The sequence below is a fragment of the Somniosus microcephalus genome, chromosome 3 (genome assembly GCF_052327205.1).
Source record: "Somniosus microcephalus isolate GS21.2 chromosome 3, FLI_Smic_1.0, whole genome shotgun sequence".
In the NCBI taxonomy this organism is placed as follows: domain Eukaryota; kingdom Metazoa; phylum Chordata; class Chondrichthyes; order Squaliformes; family Somniosidae; genus Somniosus; species Somniosus microcephalus.
The window spans coordinates 164,883,175-164,905,378 of NC_140989.1; positions in this window are offsets into that span (position 1 = coordinate 164,883,175).

Consider the following 22,204-nt stretch of genomic DNA (forward strand, 5'->3'; position numbering starts at 1 on the left):
GGGGAAGAGAAAGAGCGACTGAGGGGGGAAGAGAGAGAGCGACTGGGGGGGAAGAGAGAGAGCGACTGGGGGGGAAGAGAGAGAGCGACTGGGGGGAAGAGAGAGCGACTGGGGGGGGAAGAGAGAGCGACTGGGGGGGAAGAGAGAGCGACTGGGGGGAAGAGAGAGAGCGACTGGGGGGAAGAGAGAGAGCGACTGGGGTGAAGAGAGAGAGCGACTGGGGGGAAGAGAGAGAGCGACTGGGGGGAAGAGAGAGAGCGACTGGGGGGAAGAGAGAGAGCGACTGGGGGGAAGAGAGAGAGCGACTGGGGGGAAGAGAGAGAGCGACTGGGGGGGAAGAGAGAGAGAGTGACTGGGGGGAAGAGAGAGAGCGACTGGGGGGAAGAGAGAGAGCGACTGGGGGGAAGAGAGAGAGCGACTGGGGGGGAAGAGAGAAAGCGACTGGGGGGGAAGAGAGAAAGCGACTGGGGGGGAAGAGAGAGCGCGACTGGGGGGGAAGAGAGAGAGCGACTGGGGGGGGGAAGAGAGAGAGCGACTCGGGGGGGAAGAGAGAGAGCGACTCGGGGGGGAAGAGAGAGAGCGACTCGGGGGGAAGAGAGAGAGTGACTCGGGGGGGAAGAGAGAGAGCGACTGGGTGGGGGAGGAGAGAGAGCGACTGGTGGGGAAGAGAGAGAGCGACTGGGGGGTAAGAGAGAAAGCGACTCGGGGGGAAGAGAGAGAGCGACTGAGGGGGAAGAGAGTGAGCGACTGGGGGGAAGAGAGAGAGCGACTGGGGGGAAGAGAGAGAGCGACTTGGGGGGAAGAGAGAGAGCGACTGGGGGAAGAGAGAGAGCGACTGGGGGAAGAGAGAGAGCAACTGGGGGAAAGGGGGGGATGCGGGGGGAAAGGGAGGGGGAAAGGGGAGTGTGGGGAAGGTGGAGGGTGGGGAATGGGGAGGGGGGAAAGGGGAGGGGGGTAAAGGAGAGAGGGGATGGGGGAAAGGGGAGGGGGGGAAGGGGAGGGGGGAAGGGGAGGGGGGAAAGGGGAGGGGGGGAAGGGGAGGGGTGAAGGGGAGGGGGAAAGGGGAGGGGGGAGTGGGGATGGTGGGAATGGGGGGGAAAGGAGAGGGGGGAATGGGGGGGAAAGGGGAGGGGGAATGGGGGGGAAAGGGGAGGGGGAATGGGGGGAAAGGGGAGGGAGGGAATGGGGGGAAAGAGGAGCGGGGAAGGGGAGGGGGGAAGGAGAGGGGGGAACGGGGAGCAGGGGAAAGAGAAGGGGGGAATGGGGGGAAAGGGGAGTGGGAATGGGGGGAAAGGGAGGGGGTAATGGGGGGACAGGGGAGGGGAGGGGAGGGGGAAAGGGGAGGGGGGAATGGGGGAAGGGAGAGGGTGGAATGGGGGGAAAGGGGAAGGGGGAATGGGGGGTAAAGGGGAGCGGGGAATGGGGGGGAAAGGGGAGGGGGGAATGGGGAGGGAGGAATGGGGGGAAGGGGAGGGGGGAAGTGGAGGGGGGAATGGGGGGGGAAAGCGGAGGGGAGGGGGAGGGGGGAAGGGGAGGGGGGAAGGGGAGGGGGGAGGGGGGGAAGGGGAGGGGGAATGGGGTGCAACGGGGAGGGGTGGAAAGGGGAGGGGGCGAATGAGGGGGAAAGGGGAGGGGGGAAAGGGGATGGGGAAAGGGGAGGGGTGGGAAAGGGGAGGGGGAAAGGGGAGGGGGGAAGGGGAGGGGGAAAGGGGAGGGTGGAAGAAGGAGGAGGGGGAAGAAGGGGAGGGGGGAAGAAGGGGGAGGGGGGTAGAAGGGGGAGGGGGAGAGGGGGGAGGGGAGAGGGGGGAGAGGGGGGAAAGGGGAGGGGGGAATAGGGGGGAAAGGGGATGGGGGGAATGGGGGGAGGGGGAGGGGGGAATGGGGGGGAAAGGGGGGTGGGGGTATGGGGGGAAAGGGGAGGGGGGAGTGGGGGGAAAGGGGAGGGGGGAGTGGGTGGAAAGGGGAGGGGGGGAATGGGGATAATGTAACATTCTCACATTCGCACTCCCTCGAGCTACTGAAACATTCCCACACTCTCTTTCCCTGGAGATACTGTAACATTCCCAAACTCTCTCTCCCAGGAGATACTGTAACATTCCCAAACTCTCTCTCCCAGGAGATACTGCAACATTCCCACATTCTCTCTCCCAGGAGATATTGTAACATTCCCACATTCTCTCTCCCTGGAGATACTGTAACATTCCCACATTCTCTCTCCCTGGAGATACTGTAACATTCCCACACTCTCTCTCCCAGGAGATAATGTAACATTCCCACACTCTCTCTCCCTGGAGATACTGTAACATTTCCACACTCTGTCTCCCTAGAGATACTGTAACATTCCCACATGAACTCTCCCAGGACATACTGTAACATTCCCACATTCTTTCTCCCTGGAGATACTGTAACAATCCCACACTCTCTCTCCCTGGAGATACTGTAACATTCCCACACTCTCTCTCCCTGGAGATAGTGTAACATTCTCACACTCTCTCTCCCTGGAGATACTGTAAAATTCCCACATTCTCTCTCCCTGGAGATACTGTAACATTCCCACACTCTCTCTCCCAGGAGATACTGTAGCATTTCCACATGATCTCTCCCAGGAGATACTGTAACATTCCCACAATCTCTCTCCCTGGAGATACTGTAACATTCCCACACTCTCTCTCCCAGGAGATACTGTAACATTCCCACACTCTCTCTCCCTGGAGATACTGTAACTTTCCCACACTCTCTCTCCCTGGAGATACTGCAACATTCCCACATTCTCTCTCCCTGGAGATACTGCAACATTCCCACATTATCTCTCCCAGGAGATACTGTAACATTCCCACACTCTCTCTCCCAGGAGATACTGCAACATTTCCACACTCCCTCTCCCAGGAGATACTGTAACATTCCCACACTCTCTCTCCCTGGAGATACTGTAACATTCCCACACTCTCTCTCCCTGGAGATACTGTAACATTCCCACACTCTCCCTGGAGATACTGTAACATTCCCACACTCTCTCACTGGAGATTCTGAAACATTTCCACACTCTCTCTCCCAGGAGATACTGTAACATTCCCACACACTCTCTCCCTGGAGATACTGTAACATTCCCACACTCTCTCTCCCTGGAGATACTGTAACATTTCCACATTATCTCTCCCTGGAGATACTGTAACATTCCCACACTCTCTCTCCCTGGAGATACTGTAACATTCCCACATTCTCTCTCCCTGGAGATACTGTAACATTCCCACACCCTCTCACCCAGGAGACACTGTAACATTCCCACACTCTCTCTCCCAGGAGATACTGTAACATTCCCACACTCTCTCTCCCAGGAGATACTGTAACATTCCCACACTCTCTCTCCCAGGAGATACTGTAACATTCCCACACACTCTCTCCCTGGAGATACTGTAACATTCCCACACTCTCTCTCCCTGGAGATACTGTAACATTCCCACACTCTCTCTCACTGGAGATAGTGCAACATTCCCACACTCTCTCTCCCAGGAGATACTGTAACATTCCCACACTCTCTCTCCCTGGAGATACTGTAACATTCCCACACTCTCTCTCCCTGGAGATACTGTAACATTCCCACACTCTCTCTCCCTGGAGATACTGTAACATTCCCACACTCTCTCTCACTGGAGATAGTGCAACATTCCCACACTCTCTCTCCCTGGAGATACTGTAACATTCCCACATTCTCTCTCCCTGGAGATACTGCAACATTCCCACACTCTCTCTCCCAGGAGATACTGCAACATTCCCACAATCTCTCTCAATGTAGATACTGCAACATTCCCACACTCTCTCTCCCAGGAGATACTGTAACATTCCCACACTCTCTCCCTGGAGACACTGTAACATTTCCACACTCTCTCTCCCAGGAGATGCTGTAACATTCCCACACTCTCTCTCCCTGGAGATACTGTAACATTCCCACACTCTCTCTCCCTGGAGATACTGTAACATTCCCACACTCTCTCTCCCTGGAGATACTGTAACATTCTCACAGACTCTCTCCCTGGAGACACTGTAACATTTCCACACTCTCTCTCCCAGGAGATACTGTAACATTCCCACACTCTCTCTCGCAGGAGATACTGTAACATTCCCACAATCTCGCTCCCAGGAGATACTGTAACATTCCCACATTCTCTCTCCCAGGAGATACTGTAACATTCCCACACTCTCTCTCCCTGGAGATACTGTAACATTCCCACACTCTCTCTCCCTGGAGACACTGTAACATTCCCACATTCTCTCTCCCAGGAGATACTGTAACATTCCCACACTATCTCTCCCTGGAGATACTGTAACATTCCCACACTCTCTCCCAGGAGATACTGTAACATTCCCACACTCTCTCTCCCTGGAGATACTGTAACATATACTCATTATCTCTCCCAGGAGATAGTGTAACATTCCCACATTCTCTATCCCAGGAGATGCTGTAACATTCCCAAACTTTCTCTCCCTGGAGATACTGTAACATTCGCACACACTCTCTCCCTGGAGATACTGTAACATTCCCACACTCTCTCTCCCAGGAGATACTGTAACATTCCCACACTCTCTCTCCCAGGAGATACTGTAACATTCCCACACACTCTCCCTGGAGACACTGTAACATTCCCACACTCTCTCTCCCTGGAGATACTGTAACATTCCCACATTCTGTCTCCCTGGAGATAGTGTAACATTCCCACACTCTCTCCCCCTGAAGATACTGTAACATTCCCACACTCTCTCTCCCTGGAGATAGTGTAACATTCCCACATTCTCTCTCCCTGGAGATACTGTAACATTCCCACACTCTCTCTCCCTGGAGATACTGTAACATTCCCACACTCTCTCTCCCAGGAGATACTAGTATATTCCCACACTCTCTCTCCCAGGAGATACTGCAACATTCCCACACTCTCTCTCCCTGGAGAAAGTGTAACATTCCCACACTCTCTCTCCCTGGAGATACTGTAACATTCCCACACTCTCTCTCCCTGGAGATACTGTAACATTCCAACACTCTCTCTCCCAGGAGATCCTGTAACATTCCCACAGTCTCTCTCCCAGGAGATACTGTAACATTCCCACACTCTCTCTCCCTGGAGATACTGTAACATTCCCACACTCTCTCTCCCTGGAGATACTGTAACATTCCAACACTCTCTCTCCCAGGAGATCCTGTAACATTCCCACAGTCTCTCTCCCAGGAGATACTGTAACATTCCCACACTCTCTCTCCCTGGAGATAGTGTAACATTCCTACAGTGTCTCTCCCTGGAGATACTGTAACATTCCCACACTCTCTCTCCCAGGAGATGCTGTAACATTCCCACATTATATCTCCCTGGAGATAGTGTAACATTCCCACACTCTCTCTCCCTGGAGATACTGTAACATTCCAACACTCTTTCTCCCAGGAGATACTGTAACATTCCCACACTCTCTCTCCCTGGAGATACTGTAACATTCCCACACTCTCTCTCCCTGGAGATACTGCAACATTTCCACACCCTCTCTCCCAGGAGATACTGTAACATTCCCACACTCTCTCTCACTGGAGATACTGTAACATTCCCACACTCTCTCTCCCTGGAGATACTGTAACATTCCCACACTCTCTCTCCCAGGAGATACTGTAACATTCCCACACTCTCTCTCCCTGGAGATACTGTAACATTCCCACACTCTCTCTCCCTGGAGATACTGCAACATTTCCACACCCTCTCTCCCAGGAGATACTGTAACATTCCCACACTCTCTCTCCCTGGAGATACTGTAACATTCCCACACTCTCTCTCACTGGAGATACTGTAACATTCCCACACTCTCTCTGGAGATAATGTAACATTCCCACACTCTCTCTCCCTGGAGATAGTGTAACATTCCCACACTCTCTCTCCCTGGAGATACTGTAACATTTCCACACTCTCTCCCAGGAGATACTGTAACATTCCCACACTCTCTCTCCCTGGAGATACTGTAACATTCCCACATTCTCTCTCCCTGGAGATACTGTAACATTCCCACACTCTCTCTCCCTGGAGATACTGTAACATTCCCACACTCACTCTCCCTGGAGATACTGTAACACTCCCACACTCTCTCTCCCTGGAGATACTGTAACATTCCCACACTCTCTCTCCCAGGAGATACTGTAACATTCCCACACTCTTTCTCCCCGGAGATACTGTAACATTCCCACACTCTCTCTCACTGGAGACAGTGCAACATTCCCACACTCTCTCTCCCTGGAGATACTGTTACATTCCCACAGTCTCTCTCCCTGGAGATACTGTAACATTCCCAAACTCTCTCTCCCTGGAAATATTGTAACATTCCGACACTCTCTCTCCCTGGAGATACTGTAACATTTCCACACTCTCTCTCCCTGGAGATACTGTAACATTCCCACACTCTCTCTCCCTGGAGATACTGTAACATTCCCACATTCTCTCTCCCTGGAGATAGTGTAACATTCCCACACTCTCTCTCCCTGGAGATACTGTACCATTCCCTCACTCTCTCTCCCTGGAGATAGTGTAACATTCCCACACTCTCTCTGCCTGGAGATACTGTAACATTCCCACACTCTCTCTCCCTGGAGATACTGGAACATTCCCACATTATGTCTCCCTGGAGATAGTGTAACATTCCCACACTCTCTCCCGCTGAAGATACTGTAACATTCCCACACTCTCTCTCCCTGGAGATACTGTAACATTCCCACACTCTCTCTCCCAGGAGATACAAGAATATTCCCACACTCTCTCTCCCTGGAGATACTGTAACATTCCCACATTCTCTCTCCCAGGAGATACTGTAACATTCCCACACTCTCTCTCCCAGGAGATACTGTAACATTCCCACATTCTCTCTCCCAGGAGATACTGTAACATTCCCACACTCTCTCACCCAGGAGATACTGTAACATTCCCACATTCTCTATCCCTGGAGATACTGTAACATTCCCACATTCTCTCTCCCTGGAGATACTGTAACATTCCCACATTCACTCCCCCAGGAGATACAGTAACATTACCACACTCTCTCTCCCTGGAGATACTGTAACATTCCCACACTCTCTCTCCCAGGAGATACTGTAACATTCCCACATTATATCTCCCTGGAGATAGTGTAACATTCCCACACTCTCTCTCCCAGGAGATACTGTAACATTCCCACACTCTCTCTCCCAGGAGATACTGTAACATTCCCACAATCTCTCTCCCTGGAGATACTGTGACATTTCCACACTCTCTCTCCCAGGAGATACTGTAACATTTCCACATTATCTCTCCCAGGAGATACTGTAAAATTTCCACACTCTCTCTCCCTGGAGATACTGTAACATTCCCACACTCTCTCCCAGGAGAAACTGTAACATTCCCACATTCTCTCTCCCAGGAGATACTGTAACATTTCCACACTCTCTCTCCCTGGAGATATTGTAACATTCCCACATTCTCTCTCCCAGGAGATACTGCAACATTTCCACACTCTCTCTCCCAGGAGATACTGTAACATTCCCACACTCTCTCTCCCTGGAGATACTGTAACATTCCCACACTCTCTCTCCCTGGAGATACTGTAACATTCCCACACACTCTCTCCCTGGAGATACTGTAACATTTCCACATTCTCTCTCCCAGGAGATACTGTAACATTCCCACACTCTCTCTCCCTGGAGATACTGTAACATTCCCACACTCTCTCTCCCTGGAGATACTGTAACATTCCCACATTCTCTCTCCCTGGAGATACTATAACATTTCCACACTCTCTCTCGCAGGAGATACTGTAACATTCCCACACTCTCTCTCCCTGGAGGTACTGTAACATTCCCACATTCTCTCTCCCTGGCGATACTATAACATTCCACATTCTCTCTCCCTGGAGATAGTGTAACATTCCCACACTCTTTCTCCCTGGAGATACTGTACCATTCCCACACTCTCTCTCCCTGGCGATACTGTAACATTCCCACACTCTCTCTCCCTGGAGATACTGTAACATTCCCACATTCTCTCTCCCTGGAGATACTGTAACATTCCCACATTCTCTCTCCCTGGAGACACTGTAACATTCCCACACTCTCTCTCCCAGGAGATACTGTAACATTCCCACACTCTCTCTCCCAGGAGATACTGTAACATTCCCACACTCTCTCTCGCAGGAGATACTGTAACATTCCCACAATCTCGCTCCCAGGAGATACTGTAACATTCCCACATTCTCTCTCCCAGGAGATACTGTAACATTCCCACACTCTCTCTCCCTGGAGATACTGTAACATTCCCACACTCTCTCTCCCTGGAGACACTGTAACATTCCCACATTCTCTCTCCCAGGAGATACTGTAACATTCCCACACTATCTCTCCCTGGAGATACTGTAACATTCCCACACTCTCTCCCAGGAGATACTGTAACATTCCCACACTCTCTCTCCCTGGAGATACTGTAACATATACTCATCATCTCTCCCAGGAGATAGTGTAACATTCCCACATTCTCTATCCCAGGAGATGCTGTAACATTCCCAAACTTTCTCTCCCTGGAGATACTGTAACATTCGCACACACTCTCTCCCTGGAGATACTGTAACATTCCCACACTCTCTCTCCCAGGAGATACTGTAACATTCCCACACTCTCTCTCCCAGGAGATACTGTAACATTCCCACACACTCTCCCTGGAGACACTGTAACATTCCCACACTCTCTCTCCCTGGAGATACTGTAACATTCCCACATTCTCTCTCCCTGGAGATAGTGTAACATTCCCACACTCTCTCCCCCTGAAGATACTGTAACATTCCCACACTCTCTCTCCCTGGAGATAGTGTAACATTCCCACATTCTCTCTCCCTGGAGATACTGTAACATTCCCACACTCTCTCTCCCTGGAGATACTGTAACATTCCCACACTCTCTCTCCCAGGAGATACTAGTATATTCCCACACTCTCTCTCCCAGGAGATACTGCAACATTCCCACACTCTCTCTCCCTGGAGAAAGTGTAACATTCCCACACTCTCTCTCCCAGGAGATACTGTAACACTCCCACACCCTCTCTCCCTGGCGACACTGTAACATTCCCACACTCTCTCTCCCTGGAGATACTGTAACATTCCCACACTCTCTCTCCCTGGAGATACTGTAACATTCCAACACTCTCTCTCCCAGGAGATCCTGTAACATTCCCACAGTCTCTCTCCCAGGAGATACTGTAACATTCCCACACTCTCTCTCCCTGGAGATACTGTAACATTCCCACACTCTCTCTCCCTGGAGATACTGTAACATTCCAACACTCTCTCTCCCAGGAGATCCTGTAACATTCCCACAGTCTCTCTCCCAGGAGATACTGTAACATTCGCACACTCTCTCTCCCTGGAGATAGTGTAACATTCCTACAGTGTCTCTCCCTGGAGATACTGTAACATTCCCACACTCTCTCTCCCAGGAGATGCTGTAACATTCCCACATTATATCTCCCTGGAGATAGTGTAACATTCCCACACTCTCTCTCCCTGGAGATACTGTAACATTCCAACACTCTTTCTCCCAGGAGATACTGTAACATTCCCACACTCTCTCTCCCTGGAGATACTGTAACATTCCCACACTCTCTCTCCCTGGAGATACTGCAACATTTCCACACTCTCTCTCCCAGGAGATACTGTAACATTCCCACACTCTCTCTCCCTGGAGATAGTGTAACATTCCCACACTCTCTCTCCCTGGAGATACTGTAACATTTCCACACTCTCTCCCAGGAGATACTGTAACATTCCCACACTCTCTCTCCCTGGAGATACTGTAACATTCCCACATTCTCTCTCCCTGGAGATACTGTAACATTCCCACACTCTCTCTCCCTGGAGATACTGTAACATTCCCACACTCTCTCTCCCTGGAGATACTGTAACACTCCCACACTCTCTCTCCCTGGAGATACTGTAACATTCCCACACTCTCTCTCCCAGGAGATACTGTAACATTCCCACACTCTCTCTCCCCGGAGATACTGTAACATTCCCACACTCTCTCTCACTGGAGACAGTGCAACATTCCCACACTCTCTCTCCCTGGAGATACTGTTACATTCCCACAGTCTCTCTCCCTGGAGATACTGTAACATTCCCAAACTCTCTCTCCCTGGAGATATTGTAACATGCCGACACTCTCTCTCCCTGGAGATACTGTAACATTTCCACACTCTCTCTCCCTGGAGATACTGTAACATTCCCACACTCTCTCTCCCTGGAGATACTGTAACATTCCCACATTCTCTCTCCCTGGAGATAGTGTAACATTCCCACACTCTCTCTCCCTGGAGATACTGTACCATTCCCTCACTCTCTCTCCCTGGAGATAGTGTAACATTCCCACACTCTCTCTGCCTGGAGATACTGTAACATTCCCACACTCTCTCTCCCTGGAGATACTGTAACATTCCCACATTATCTCTCCCTGGAGATAGTGTAACATTCCCACACTCTCTCCCGCTGAAGATACTGTAACATTCCCACATTCTCTCTCCCAGGAGATACTGTAACATTCCCACACTCTCTCTCCCAGGAGATACAAGAATATTCCCACACTCTCTCTCCCTGGAGATACTGTAACATTCCCACATTCTCTCTCCCAGGAGATACTGTAACATTCCCACACTCTCTCCCCCAGGAGATACTGTAACATTCCCACATTCTCTCTCCCAGGAGATACTGTAACATTCCCACACTCTCTCTCCCAGGAGATACTGTAACATTCCCACATTCTCTATCCCTGGAGATACTGTAACATTCCCACATTCTCTCTCCCTGGAGATACTGTAACATTCCCACATTCACTCCCCCAGGAGATACAGTAACATTCCCACACTCTCTCTCCCTGGAGATACTGTAACATTCCCACACTCTCTCTCCCAGGAGATACTGTAACATTCCCACAGTCTCTCTCCCAGGAGATACTGTAACATTCCCTCACTCTCTCTCCCAGGAGATGCTGTAACATTCCCACATTATATCTCCCTGGAGAGAGTGTAACATTCCCACACTCTCTCTCCCAGGAGATACTGTAACATTCCCACACTCTCTCTCCCAGGAGATACTGTAACATTCCCACAATCTCTCTCCCTGGAGATACTGTGACATTTCCACACTCTCTCTCCCAGGAGATACTGTAACATTTCCACATTATCTCTCCCAGGAGATACTGTAAAATTTCCACACTCTCTCTCCCTGGAGATACTGTAACATTCCCACACTCTCTCTCCCTGGAGATACTGTAACATTCCCACACACTCTCTCCCTGGAGATACTGTAACATTTCCACATTCTCTATCCCAGGAGATACTGTAACATTCCCACACTCTCTCTCCCTGGAGATACTGTAACATTCCCACACTCTCTCTCCCTGGAGATACTGTAACATTCCCACATTCTCTCTCCCTGGAGATACTATAACATTTCCACACTCTCTCTCGCAGGAGATACTGTAACATTCCCACACTCTCTCTCCCTGGAGGTACTGTAACATTCCCACATTCTCTCTCCCTGGCGATACTATAACATTCCACATTCTCTCTCCCTGGAGATAGTGTAACATTCCCACACTCTTTCTCCCTGGAGAAAGTGTAACATTCCCACACTCTCTCTCCCTGGAGATACTGTAACATTCCCACACTCTCTCTCCCTGGAGATACTGTAACATTCCAACACTCTCTCTCCCAGGAGATCCTGTAACATTCCCACAGTCTCTCTCCCAGGAGATACTGTAACATTCCCACACTCTCTCTCCCTGGAGATACTGTAACATTCCCACACTCTCTCTCCCTGGAGATACTGTAACATTCCAACACTCTCTCTCCCAGGAGATCCTGTAACATTCCCACAGTCTCTCTCCCAGGAGATACTGTAACATTCCCACACTCTCTCTCCCTGGAGATAGTGTAACATTCCTACAGTGTCTCTCCCTGGAGATACTGTAACATTCCCACACTCTCTCTCCCAGGAGATGCTGTAACATTCCCACATTATATCTCCCTGGAGATAGTGTAACATTCCCACACTCTCTCTCCCTGGAGATACTGTAACATTCCAACACTCTCTCTCCCTGGAGATACTGTAACATTCCCACACTCTCTCTCCCTGGAGATACTGCAACATTTCCACACTCTCTCTCCCAGGAGATACTGTAACATTCCCACACTCTCTCTCACTGGAGATACTGTAACATTTCTACACTCTCTCTGGAGATAATGTAACATTCCCACACTCTCTCTCCCTGGAGATAGTGTAACATTCCCACACTCTCTCTCCCTGGAGATACTGTAACATTTCCACACTCTCTCCCAGGAGATACTGTAACATTCCCACACTCTCTCTCCCTGGAGATACTGTAACATTCCCACATTCTCTCTCCCTGGAGATACTGTAACATTCCCACACTCTCTCTCCCTGGTGATACTGTAACATTCCCACACTCACTCTCCCTGGAGATACTGTAACACTCCCACACTCTCTCTCCCTGGAGATACTGTAACATTCCCACACTCTCTCTCCCAGGAGATACTGTAACATTCCCACACTCTCTCTCCCCGGAGATACTGTAACATTCCCACACTCTCTCTCACTGGAGACAGTGCAACATTCCCACACTCTCTCTCCCTGGAGATACTGTTACATTCTCACAGTCTCTCTCCCTGGAGATACTGTAACATTCCCAAACTCTCTCTCCCTGGAAATATTGTAACATTCCGACACTCTCTCTCCCTGGAGATACTGTAACATTTCCACACTCTCTCTCCCTGGAGATACTGTAACATTCCCACACTCTCTCTCCCTGGAGATACTGTAACATTCCCACATTCTCTCTCCCTGGAGATAGTGTAACATTCCCACACTCTCTCTCCCTGGAGATACTGTACCATTCCCTCACTCTCTCTCCCTGGAGATAGTGTAACATTCCCACACTCTCTCTGCCTGGAGATACTGTAACATTCCCACACTCTCTCTCCCTGGAGATACTGGAACATTCCCACATTATGTCTCCCTGGAGATAGTGTAACATTCCCACACTCTCTCCCGCTGAAGATACTGTAACATTCCCACACTCTCTCTCCCTGGAGATACTGTAACATTCCCACACTCTCTCTCCCAGGAGATACAAGAATATTCCCACACTCTCTCTCCCTGGAGATACTGTAACATTCCCACATTCTCTCTCCCAGGAGATACTGTAACATTCCCACACTCTCTCTCCCAGGAGATACTGTAACATTCCCACATTCTCTCTCCCAGGAGATACTGTAACATTCCCACACTCTCTCTCACAGGAGATACTGTAACATTCCCACATTCTCTATCCCTGGAGATACTGTAACATTCCCACATTCTCTCTCCCTGGAGATACTGTAACATTCCCACATTCACTCCCCCAGGAGATACAGTAACATTACCACACTCTCTCTCCCTGGAGATACTGTAACATTCCCACACTCTCTCTCCCAGGAGATACTGTAACATTCCCACATTATATCTCCCTGGAGATAGTGTAACATTCCCACACTCTCTCTCCCAGGAGATACTGTAACATTCCCACACTCTCTCTCCCAGGAGATACTGTAACATTCCCACAATCTCTCTCCCTGGAGATACTGTGACATTTCCACACTCTCTCTCCCAGGAGATACTGTAACATTCCCACACTCTCTCTCCCAGGAGATACTGTAACATTCCCACAATCTCTCTCCCTGGAGATACTGTGACATTCCCACACTCTCTCTCCCAGGAGATACTGTAAAATTTCCACACTCTCTCTCCCTGGAGATACTGTAACATTCCCACACTCTCTCCCAGGAGAAACTGTAACATTCCCACATTCTCTCTCCCAGGAGATACTGTAACATTTCCACACTCTCTCTCCCTGGAGATATTGTAACATTCCCACATTCTCTCTCCCAGGAGATACTGCAACATTTCCACACTCTCTCTCCCAGGAGATACTGTAACATTCCCACACTCTCTCTCCCTGGAGATACTGTAACATTCCCACACTCTCTCTCCCTGGAGATACTGTAACATTCCCACACACTCTCTCCCTGGAGATACTGTAACATTTCCACATTCTCTCTCCCAGGAGATACTGTAACATTCCCACACTCTCTCTCCCTGGAGATACTGTAACATTCCCACACTCTCTCTCCCTGGAGATACTGTAACATTCCCACATTCTCTCTCCCTGGAGATACTATAACATTTCCACACTCTCTCTCGCAGGAGATACTGTAACATTCCCACACTCTCTCTCCCTGGAGGTACTGTAACATTCCCACATTCTCTCTCCCTGGCGATACTATAACATTCCACATTCTCTCTCCCTGGAGATAGTGTAACATTCCCACACTCTTTCTGCCTGGAGATACTGTACCATTCCCACACTCTCTCTCCCTGGCGATACTGTAACATTCCCACACTCTCTCTCCCTGGAGATACTGTAACATTCCCACATTCTCTCTCCCTGGAGATACTGTAACATTCCCACATTCTCTCTCCCTGGAGACACTGTAACATTCCCACACTCTCTCTCCCAGGAGATACTGTAACATTCCCACACTCTCTCTCCCAGGAGATACTGTAACATTCCCACACTCTCTCTCGCAGGAGATACTGTAACATTCCCACAATCTCGCTCCCAGGAGATACTGTAACATTCCCACATTCTCTCTCCCAGGAGATACTGTAACCTTCCCACACTCTCTCTCCCTGGAGATACTGTAACATTCCCACACTCTCTCTCCCTGGAGACACTGTAACATTCCCACATTCTCTCTCCCAGGAGATACTGTAACATTCCCACACTATCTCTCCCTGGAGATACTGTAACATTCCCACACTCTCTCCCAGGAGATACTGTAACATTCCCACACTCTCTCTCCCTGGAGATACTGTAACATATACTCATCATCTCTCCCAGGAGGTAGTGTAACATTCCCACATTCTCTATCCCAGGAGATGCTGTAACATTCCCAAACTTTCTCTCCCTGGAGATACTGTAACATTCGCACACACTCTCTCCCTGGAGATACTGTAACATTCCCACACTCTCTCTCCCAGGAGATACTGTAACATTCCCACACTCTCTCTCCCACGAGATACTGTAACATTCCCACACACTCTCCCTGGAGACACTGTAACATTCCCACACTCTCTCTCCCTGCAGATACTGTAACATTCCCACATTCTCTCTCCCTGGAGATAGTGTAACATTCCCACACTCTCTCCCCCTGAAGATACTGTAACATTCCCACACTCTCTCTCCCTGGAGATAGTGTAACATTCCCACACTCTCTCCCCCTGAAGATACTGTAACATTCCCACACTCTCTCTCCCAGGAGATACTGCAACATTCCCACACTCTCTCTCCCTGGAGAAAGTGTAACATTCCCACACTCTCTCTCCCAGGAGATACTGTAACACTCCCACACCCTCTCTCCCTGGCGACACTGTAACATTCCCACACTCTCTCTCCCTGGAGATACTGTAACATTCCCACACTCTCTCTCCCTGGAGATACTGTAACATTCCAACACTCTCTCTCCCAGGAGATCCTGTAACATTCCCACAGTCTCTCTCCCAGGAGATACTGTAACATTCCCACACTCTCTCTCCCTGGAGATACTGTAACATTCCCACACTCTCTCTCCCTGGAGATACTGTAACATTCCAACACTCTCTCTCCCAGGAGATCCTGTAACATTCCCACAGTCTCTCTCCCAGGAGATACTGTAACATTCGCACACTCTCTCTCCCTGGAGATAGTGTAACATTCCTACAGTGTCTCTCCCTGGAGATACTGTAACATTCCCACACTCTCTCTCCCAGGAGATGCTGTAACATTCCCACATTATATCTCCCTGGAGATAGTGTAACATTCCCACACTCTCTCTCCCTGGAGATACTGTAACATTCCAACACTCTTTCTCCCAGGAGATACTGTAACATTCCCACACTCTCTCTCCCTGGAGATACTGTAACATTCCCACACTCTCTCTCCCTGGAGATACTGCAACATTTCCACACTCTCTCTCCCAGGAGATACTGTAACATTCCCACACTCTCTCTCACTGGAGATACTGTAACATTTCTACACTCTCTCTGGAGATAATGTAACATTCCAACACTCTCTCTCCCTGGAGATAGTGTAACATTCCCACACTCTCTCTCCCTGGAGATACTGTAACATTTCCACACTCTCTCCCAGGAGATACTGTAACATTCCTACACTCTCTCTCCCTGGAGATACTGTAACATTCCCACATTCTCTCTCCCTGGAGATACTGTAACATTCCCACACTCTCTCTCCCTGGAGATACTGTAACATTCCCACACTCTCTCTCCCTGGAGATACTGTAACACTCCCACACTCTCTCTCCCTGGAGATACTGTAACATTCCCACACTCTCTCTCCCAGGAGATACTGTAACATTCCCACACTCTCTCTCCCCGGAGATACTGTAACATTCCCACACTCTCTCTCACTGGAGACAGTGCAACATTCCCACACTCTCTCTCCCTGGAGATACTGTTACATTCCCACAGTCTCTCTCCCTGGAGATACTGTAACATTCCCAAACTCTCTCTCCCTGGTGATATTGTAACATTCCGACACTCTCTCTCCCTGGAGATACTGTAACATTTCCACACTCTCTCTCCCTGGAGATACTGTAACATTCCCACACTCTCTCTCCCTGGAGATACTGTAACATTCCCACATTCTCTCTCCCTGGAGATAGTGTAACATTCCCACACTCTCTCTCCCTGGAGATACTGTACCATTTCCTCACTCTCTCTCCCTGGAGATAGTGTAACATTCCCACACTCTCTCTGCCTGGAGATACTGTAACATTCCCACACTCTCTCTCCCTGGAGATACTGTAACATTCCCACATTATCTCTCCCTGGAGATAGTGTAACATTCCCACACTCTCTCCCACTGAAGATACTGTAACATTCCCACATTCTCTCTCCCAGGAGATACTGTAACATTCCCACACTCTCTCTCCCAGGAGATACAAGAATATTCCCACACTCTCTCTCCCTGGAGATACTGTAACATTCCCACATTCTCTCTCCCAGGAGATACTGTAACATTCCCACACTCTCTCCCCCAGGAGATACTGTAACATTCCCACATTCTCTCTCCCAGGAGATACTGTAACATTCCCACACTCTCTCTCCCAGGAGATACTGTAACATTCCCACATTCTCTATCCCTGGAGATACTGTAACATTCCCACATTCTCTCTCCCTGGAGATACTGTAACATTCCCACATTCACTCCCCCAGGAGATACAGTAACATTCCCACACTCTCTCTCCCTGGAGATACTGTAACATTCCCACACTCTCTCTCCCAGGAGATACTGTAACATTCCCACAGTCTCTCTCCCAGGAGATCCTGTAACATTCCCTCACTCTCTCTCCCAGGAGATGCTGTAACATTCCCACATTATATCTCCCTGGAGATAGTGTAACATTCCCACACTCTCTCTCCCAGGAGATACTGTAACATTCCCACACTCTCTCTCCCAGGAGATACTGTAACATTCCCACAATCTCTCTCCCTGGAGATACTGTGACATTTCCACACTCTCTCTCCCAGGAGATACTGTAACATTTCCACATTATCTCTCCCAGGAGATACTGTAAAATTTCCACACTCTCTCTCCCTGGAGATACTGTAACATTCCCACACTCTCTCCCAGGAGAAACTGTAACATTCCCACATTCTCTCTCCCAGGAGATACTGTAACATTCCCTCACTCTCTCTCCCTGGAGATACTGTAACATTCCCACACTCTCTCTCCCTGGAGATACTGTAACATTCCAACACTCTCTCTCCCAGGAGATCCTGTAACATTCCCACAGTCTCTCTCCCAGGAGATACTGTAGCATTCCCACACTCTCTCTCCCTGGAGATACTGTAACATTCCCACACTCTCTCTCCCTGGAGATACTGTAACATTCCAACACTCTCTCTCCCAGGAGATCCTGTAACATTCCCACAGTCTCTCTCCCAGGAGATACTGTAACATTCCCACACTCTCTCTCCCTGGAGATAGTGTAACATTCCTACAGTGTCTCTCCCTGGAGATACTGTAACGTTCCCACACTCTCTCTCCCAGGAGATGCTGTAACATTCCCACATTATATCTCCCTGGAGATAGTGTAACATTCCCACACTCTCTCTCCCTGGAGATACTGTAACATTCCAACACTCTTTCTCCCAGGAGATACTGTAACATTCCCACACTCTCTCTCCCTGGAGATACTGTAACATTCCCACACTCTCTCTCCCTGGAGATACTGCAACATTTCCACACTCTCTCTCCCAGGAGATACTGTAACATTCCCACACTCTCTCTCACTGGAGATACTGTAACATTTCTACACTCTCTCTGGAGATAATGTAACATTCCCACACTCTCTCTCCCTGGAGATACTGTAACATTCCCACACTCACTCTCCCTGGAGATACTGTAACACTCCCACACTCTCTCTCCCTGGAGATACTGTAACATTCCCACACTCTCTCTCCCAGGAGATACTGTAACATTCCCACACTCTCTCTCCCCGGAGATACTGTAACATTCCCACACTCTCTCTCACTGGAGACAGTGCAACATTCCCACACTCTCTCTCCCTGGAGATACTGTTACATTCCCACAGTCTCTCTCCCTGTAGATACTGTAACATTCCCAAACTCTCTCTCCCTGGAAATATTGTAACATTCCGACACTCTCTCTCCCTGGAGATACTGTAACATTTCCACACTCTCTCTCCCTGGAGATACTGTAACATTCCCACACTCTCTCTCCCTGGAGATACTGTAACATTCCCACATTCTCTCTCCCTGGAGATAGTGTAACATTCCCACACTCTCTCTCCCTGGAGATACTGTACCATTCCCTCACTCTCTCTCCCTGGAGATAGTGTAACATTCCCACACTCTCTCTGCCTGGAGATACTGTAACATTCCCACACTCTCTCTCCCTGGAGATACTGGAACATTCCCACATTATGTCTCCCTGGAGATAGTGTAACATTCCCACACTCTCTCCCGCTGAAGATACTGTAACATTCCCACACTCTCTCTCCCTGGAGATACTGTAACATTCCCACACTCTCTCTCCCAGGAGATACAAGAATATTCCCACACTCTCTCTCCCTGGAGATACTGTAACATTCCCACATTCTCTCTCCCAGGAGATACTGTAACATTCCCACACTCTCTCTCCCAGGAGATACTGTAACATTCCCACATTCTCTCTCCCAGGAGATACTGTAACATTCCCACACTCTCTCTCCCAGGAGATACTGTAACATTCCCACATTCTCTATCCCTGGAGATACTGTAACATTCCCACATTCTCTCTCCCTGGAGATACTGTAACATTCCCACATTCACTCCCCCAGGAGATACAGTAACATTACCACACTCTCTCTCCCTGGAGATACTGTAACATTCCCACACTCTCTCTCCCAGGAGATACTGTAACATTCCCACATTATATCTCCCTGGAGATAGTGTAACATTCCCACACTCTCTCTCCCTGGAGATACTGTAACATTCCCACACTCTCTCTCCCAGGAGATACTGTAACATTCCCACAATCTCTCTCCCTGGAGATACTGTGACATTTCCACACTCTCTCTCCCAGGAGATACTGTAACATTCCCACACTCTCTCTCCCAGGAGATACTGTAACATTCCCACAATCTCTCTCCATGGAGATACTGTGACATTCCCACACTCTCTCTCCCAGGAGATACTGTAAAATTTCCACACTCTCTCTCCCTGGAGATACTGTAACATTCCCACACTCTCTCTCCCAGGAGATACTGTAACATTCCCACACTCTCTCTCGCAGGAGGTACTGTAACATTCCCACAATCTCGCTCCCAGGAGATACTGTAACATTCCCACATTCTCTCTCCCAGGAGATACTGTAACATTCCCACACTCTCTCTCCCTGGAGATACTGTAACATTCCCACACTCTCTCTCCCTGGAGACACTGTAACATTCCCACATTCTCTCTCCCAGGAGATACTGTAACATTCCCACACTATCTCTCCCTGGAGATACTGTAACATTCCCACACTCTCTCCCAGGAGATACTGTAACATTCCCACACTCTCTCTCCCTGGAGATACTGTAACATATACTCATCATCTCTCCCAGGAGATAGTGTAACATTCCCACATTCTCTATCCCAGGAGATGCTGTAACATTCCCAAACTTTCTCTCCCTGGAGATACTGTAACATTCGCACACACTCTCTCCCTGGAGATACTGTAACATTCCCACACTCTCTCTCCCAGGAGATACTGTAACATTCCCACACTCTCTCTCCCACGAGATACTGTAACATTCCCACACACTCTCCCTGGAGACACTGTAACATTCCCACACTCTCTCTCCCTGGATATACTGTAACATTCCCACATTCTCTCTCCCTGGAGATAGTGTAACATTCCCACACTCTCTCCCCCTGAAGATACTGTAACATTCCCACACTCTCTCTCCCTGGAGATAGTGTAACATTCCCACACTCTCTCCCCCTGAAGATACTGTAACATTCCCACACTCTCTCTCCCAGGAGATACTGCAACATTCCCACACTCTCTCTCCCTGGAGAAAGTGTAACATTCCCACACTCTCTCTCCCAGGAGATACTGTAAGACTCCCACACCCTCTCTCCCTGGCGGCACTGTAACATTCCCACACTCTCTCTCCCTGGAGATACTGTAACATTCCCACACTCTCTCTCCCTGGAGATACTGTAACATTCCAACACTCTCTCTCCCAGGAGATCCTGTAACATTCCCACAGTCTCTCTCCCAGGAGATACTGTAACATTCCCACACTCTCTCTCCCTGGAGACACTGTAACATTCCCACACTCTCTCTCCCTGGAGATACTGTAACATTCCAACACTCTCTCTCCCAGGAGATCCTGTAACATTCCCACAGTCTCTCTCCCAGGAGATACTGTAACATTCGCACACTCTCTCTCCCTGGAGATAGTGTAACATTCCTACAGTGTCTCTCCCTGGAGATACTGTAACATTCCCACACTCTCTCTCCCAGGAGATGCTGTAACATTCCCACATTATATCTCCCTGGAGATAGTGTAACATTCCCACACTCTCTCTCCCTGGAGATACTGTAACATTCCAACACTCTTTCTCCCAGGAGATACTGTAACATTCCCACACTCTCTCTCCCTGGAGATACTGTAACATTCCCACACTCTCTCTCCCTGGAGATACTGCAACATTTCCACACTCTCTCTCCCAGGAGATACTGTAACATTCCCACACTCTCTCTCACTGGAGATACTGTAACATTTCTACACTCTCTCTGGAGATAATGTAACATTCCAACACTCTCTCTCCCTGGAGATAGTGTAACATTCCCACACTCTCTCTCCCTGGAGATACTGTAACATTTCCACACTCTCTCCCAGGAGATACTGTAACATTCCCACACTCTCTCTCCCTGGAGATACTGTAACATTTCCACACTCTCTCCCAGGAGATACTGTAACATTCCCACACTCTCTCTCCCTGGAGATACTGTAACATTCCCACATTCTCTCTCCCAGGAGATACTGTAACATTCCCTCACTCTCTCTCCCTGGAGATACTGTAACATTCCCACACTCTCTCTCCCTGGAGATACTGTAACATTCCAACACTCTCTCTCCCAGGAGATCCTGTAACATTCCCACAGTCTCTCTCCCAGGAGATACTGTAGCATTCCCACACTCTCTCTCCCTGGAGATACTGTAACATTCCCACACTCTCTCTCCCTGGAGATACTGTAACATTCCAACACTCTCTCTCCCAGGAGATCCTGTAACATTCCCACAGTCTCTCTCCCAGGAGATACTGTAACATTCCCACACTCTCTCTCCCTGGAGATAGTGTAACATTCCTACAGTGTCTCTCCCTGGAGATACTGTAACATTCCCACACTCTCTCTCCCAGGAGATGCTGTAACATTCCCACATTATATCTCCCTGGAGATAGTGTAACATTCCCACACTCTCTCTCCCTGGAGATACTGTAACATTCCAACACTCTTTCTCCCAGGAGATACTGTAACATTCCCACACTCTCT